General features: G+C 40.5%; 1 long non-coding RNA gene across 1 annotated transcript; it reads left to right on the top strand.

Moving 5' to 3' along the window:
- Positions 1-3343: 3343 nt before the first annotated feature.
- Positions 3344-5085, top strand: LOC129355716 (uncharacterized). Its single transcript, XR_008605307.1, has 3 exons — positions 3344-3395; positions 4150-4231; positions 4869-5085. It is a non-coding gene; the product is annotated as an uncharacterized LOC129355716 (long non-coding RNA).
- The last annotated feature ends 440 nt before the right edge of the window (positions 5086-5525 follow it).

Raw genomic sequence — 5525 nt, 5'->3', positions numbered from 1 at the left:
CAAGGCTGTGGTGGAGTGGCCCACCCAAGAGACGAAGAAGCAATAACAGAGGTTTCTCAGGTTTGCAAACTTCTTTCGCCACTTCACCCATAAATACAGCCAGACTGCCTTACCATTGACCACTCTAACGTGTACTAAAACAGTTTTCAGTTGGACCTTGGAGGCTGACGCAGTCTTCAAGAAGTTAAAGTCCCTGATCTCCAACGCACCTGTGGTAATTCAACCAGATCCAACCAAATAATTCATAGTAGAGGTTGGTGCTTCAGATACTGGAGTTGGAGCCATTCTGACCCAAGTTTCTGAGCTTGATAACAAAACTCACCCTTGTGCCTTTTTCTCCGGCAGATTATCTCTACCAGTGCACAACTATAACGTAGGGAATCTAGTTGCTCCCGACCAGGGAGGGTGCAGAATATCCCTTGCTGGTCTGGATGGGTCACAAGAATCGTTTATACCTTCAATCTGCTAAAAAAACTGCAACCCCGACAGTCCCACTGGTTATTGTTCTTTTCCACGTTCAATCTTTCCATTTCATATCGTCCAGGTTCCAGATGCTCTATCCCACTTCCATTAACCCGACGACTCCAAGAAGTCCCAGCCACTATTCTGCCTCTTAGCTGCACTATCGGTGCTGTCTCTTGGGAAATTGAGGACCTCATCAAACAAGCTCAACAATCCGATACGGCTCCTGAAGCATGTCCGACCAACCAGATCTATGTCCCCTCCGCTGTCTGTGCCCGGTTCGTACATTGGATTAATTCATCAAAATTCTCCACACACCCAAGTATTAGTCGAACTATCGCTCTCGTAAATCCTAAGTTTTGGTGGCCATCTATTCATAAAGATGTAAAGGAATATGTCTCAGCCTGCTCAGTCTGCTCTCGAAACAAATCATCATATCAACCTCCTTCTGGTCTGTTACAACCTTTTCCCATACCCAAACGTCCATAGTCGCACATAGCCATAGATTTTGTCACCGGATTACCCTCATAAAAAGGTATGACCACTATTCTCACTATTATTGACCGTTTTTTCTAAATTATGCCACCTTATTCCCTTTAGAAGAGTTCCTACTGCTTTTCAAATCCCTGCTCCTCATTTAACACATTTTTGGATTACACATTTTTGAATATCCTGTGGTACCCCACAGGATATTCTGCCAGACCACGGTCCACAATTCACTTCACAAGTCTGAAAATGTTTCTGTGCAGCTCCCAACACACTACCAACGGCTGCCTCCTTGGACGGACGTGCCTGCGTTCCAGTGCACCTGTGTTACATCACCCAATCGTCCAGAAGGTTAAAAGAATCAGACCACCTGCACTCCTTTGCCTGAGTGTTTTCCAGTATTCTGAGCCCTCCAGAGTTTACTTTGTGTTTTCTCCAAGAAGTTACTCCTTGTAGTCTTCTTTCTTGCCTTCCCGTTCTCAGATGCTTTCTTCATGTATTCTCCTCGTGAAGATCTTGTTCTGGCTTTCTGGATGTTCCCTCCTCATGAAGCCATGGACATTACTCACTGGTTGCCCGACTCCCACCTTCACCTCCTCTGTTGGATCACAAGCAGTTCCTGGGTCCTCCAGCTGTCAGTTGGACTTCTCTTCTGTCTTCCTCCACGCCTGAACTTAACTGTCCGCCCTCCACCACAGCCTCCACACTTCCACACAGGACCTCCTCAATCGAGCCTCTTTCTGGAACCCAGATCACCGCCTTAGCCTTCTCCAGGGAACAAAACCCCAAGTACTCAGTCAACCATCTCCCCGAAGAAATATTTCTTCATTACAAGTAAGACCAGTTCTGAACATTTTTGTTGCTCACATTTCCAACAGCCACAAACTCACCATCTCCTTTTGCTGTCCTTCAGAGTACTGAACACTCCGTGAACCAGTCCCAGGGATTATACTCACCCAACCTTTCTTGCCTTGCCATATTAATAAACATCCTCAAACTGATTCCTTTTCTCCTGTGGTGTTCTACATGTGGGATAGAAAACTGGAACCAAACATGACAGAACACTCAGGCCAACAGTTGAACCTCGCAGAAGCCATTAGGAGAACTTTATTTGAACAACATTTGTTAATTCAATCTCATGAATCCGCCCTTCAGGAGTTATGCACCCGACAAGCCGAGACCAACCGAAGATTAACTGAACTAACTTCTTACAGAATTCTGTTCAACATATCTAAGTCTGTCAGACTTAGATCTCTGGTTCAGATTTCTGTGGAAATGTTTTATTATGTCACATAAGGAACCTGCATAGTTGAGTTGTACCTTTGTGTAAGTTGTAGCTTTGACAATATTTTCCATATTCTCAAATCCAAAACTTGACAGGTAAGATTCCAGATAGCATGCAAAGGTAATTCAACGTTGAATTATTCTCAGAATAGTTGATTTTTAGTTGAGGTCGACAAATGACCTCAAATAATGATTGTATGATGGATCAGCCATCGAATTCTAGCAGAGTAAAAAATGTTGAAAAGATGTCATTGAATCAATGTTGTTTTGTGTTTTAAATCTAATGAATGAAATGCCAAAATCTGACCGTCTGATCAACGTTGAATCAATGAATGCTGTTTGTTGCACACTTTTCCTCCTCTCCTCTTCTGAGCTCTGGGTGAGAGCATTTTATTATTGAGCGGGAGTTATCACATTTTAAATTAACCACCGTTCAGTCTAGTGGGTTGTGATTCCTTTCTGTACATTGTCTTACTTGTCCATAAAAATTATTACCAACTGTTTGAGTGTGATATGTTGACACAAAACATCTACAAATAAGGAGTCAAATGATCCATTTACATAAGTGGGATGTCCCACCCACACAGGCACTTTGCTGTGAGGGTTGGACACAAGATATTTGCAAAGATATTAATTCATTGTTGGGGTTGGGAAGAACTGCTGATCAATTTTCAATCCAAGAATGCTTTTTGTTGCATCCCTCATCTACCCTCCCCTGTCCTCTCTTCCCCTACTCCCAACAAACTGACCCCTTTCTTTTCCCTTCCCCTCACACACTCCCCCCAGCCTTCCCCATTTTACTGCCCCTCCCTGTCCTCCACTCCCTTTCTCCCCTCCTCTCTGCTCCCCTCAACCTCCTTGAGCTCTAGGTCAGAACGTTTTATGCCTGGAATATGGGGGTTAATCATATTTTAAATTAAGCACTACATGTTGAGGACAATGGGTTTTGATTCCTTTCTGTACAATTTCTTACTTGTCTATAAATATTGTTACTGACTGTGCATAATGTGTTGACACAAAAACATCTAAAAGTCATTACAAGAAGTGGAATGCTCCACCTCCCCCTTTTTACACTAGTGGTTTGTCCCAACCAAACAGCCACTGTGCTGCTGTCTTGTCTGCAAACGGCTTCTGAATAGATTTCTCCTCTGAGCACTTTTGTGGTAACTTTGGCAATATTCCTTTCATCTAAAATGTGTTTATTGAAAAATGACTGCATTGTTTTGTGCCTATTGTAATCCTGTTTATTTTGGGGCAAACCAGATATTTTTAATAATTGAGGTCATGTCTCCCTTTTTATTTTTTTATCAGCTAGGGGTAAAGGATGACACACTAGGGAACGCACTCTTTTAGGGTGTAACTTAGATAGATGCTAACAAAGGAGATCAAAAACTCTACTGGGATGCAATTTTATCTGTTACCTCTTAACGGTGGCAGGTCATAATGAACCAGTTGTGTTTTGGTATTAATAAATGAAATTCATGAATTCACCTCACTGACTCTTCTTTAACTGTTGTGTGTTGTGGTAAAAAAGAATATCGTTGACTTTGCTGATATCTTGGTTTAATAATACCCATTAGCCGCAAGCATAAAGAGCAGTAACGTGTGGAAGCAAACCCAGGCATCAGAATGAATGACAACGCTTATCCCATGCACGCATGCGCAGAACCAGAACTACGATATCTGTAAAAGGCACAGTCAATACTCTACATTAATCCCATACATCAATAACTCAGCATGGAGAACGAATGATTCTCCACAGGGTCTATTGTTTGGTCTGTGAGAGCATGTGGTTGCAGCCGAGCTTCAAATTTGTTTAAATGATTTGTTTTTCATTATGATGTGCTTACTGACAAGCTTAGATATGCCTCTATTCCAGAACAGCTGAGTTAGATGATTGCATGATCTCTTCTGCAGCCATCAAGTCCTGGAAAAGGCTGTTAATCACTCACAGATTCAATCCAGTTGTGGCAGAAGGGAAACACCAAAAACATGTAAGGTAGATGAACCACTGATCTAAACCTACTAACCACTGATTCGGTCTGTTGATTCTTGGATTGGTACCTGGTTAAACTGAATTGGACTATTACTACTGGTGCAGGATCTTTATCAGCATATGAGCATTGTTGAATGAATTTAATTATCAACTTATTTGGAAATTTTTGTGGTTAATGGAAGATTGAACCAGTTCTTTGATGGAAGTTTATACGGTATACATGGTAAATAATTTTTCCAACTACAATACAAATCACATTTTGCACTATTTTTCTGTCTCTGGTGTGTTAAATCAACCCTGATTCTCCCAGAGTTTTAGCTTTAGAATTTCTGATGAACATCCCTTTATTTTAAATATTGATTCCCTTATTTAAGGACTAGGGTTAAATGCTACACAATGCTACAGCTTGATAGGTAAATGTAATCGTATATGTCGACTAACATTAAGATATTTATGAATATTCATTAGTGTGGCCTTATTAAATTAACTGAGTGTACATGGGGGAACAGTATGGTTTGTGTTTGTTCTCAGCTCTATAACCAGTACACCAGTTTAATATTTCAAAGTCTTTCAAAACTTTTCTAATGGGTATCATCTTTGTAACCAGTGCCTTCCTCTCTCTTATTTCTGTATTTTTCAGCTGCTGCTCAGCAGTTTGACCCAAAGCGAGAGTGAGGCATGAAGGAACCAACATGATGCCAACCAGAGTTCTTCCATGGACAATAGACCATGCTGTTCTGACCATCAAAAGGAGTCAAATATGTTTACAGATCTATCCCTGTTTCCTTAAATAAATGTTATATTAATGCCATATTTTTTAAGCTTGTACACACATTTTTGGAAATATGTTAATGTCAGATAATTATGAACAACATAATACCATCATCTCCCAATAAAATTGTGTGTTCAACATCAGTGAAGAAACGTATGTTATGATGTAGACCTAACAGACCAAAAAGTGTACATGAATCAATAGTTTTTCCTTTATTTTGACTCAATATAAAAGCAATGCAAATATGCATGCAGGTCTACATTCAGATGACTGTTAAATCAACATTGATATGGTGTCAGTTATTGTTGAAACTCTAACATTAATTTAGCATATGTCACTTTCAATTTCATTTCACTGTCAGGCTTCATTGTATATTCAATGTTTCTGACTGGCATTGTTTCATGTATATTGTGCTATCTAGGATAGCACCATGACATTGCCGTCTGGGCTTTTCTACATTATTTAAGCAGAAATTGTTTGGGTTATATGTATGCAAACGTGGCTGTTTGTTGGTTTTGGAGTTAA

The sequence above is a fragment of the Poeciliopsis prolifica genome, unplaced genomic scaffold (genome assembly GCF_027474105.1).
Source record: "Poeciliopsis prolifica strain line A6 unplaced genomic scaffold, Auburn_PproV2 SCAFFOLD142, whole genome shotgun sequence".
In the NCBI taxonomy this organism is placed as follows: domain Eukaryota; kingdom Metazoa; phylum Chordata; class Actinopteri; order Cyprinodontiformes; family Poeciliidae; genus Poeciliopsis; species Poeciliopsis prolifica.
This window is presented reverse-complemented; position numbering and strand designations above follow the sequence as displayed.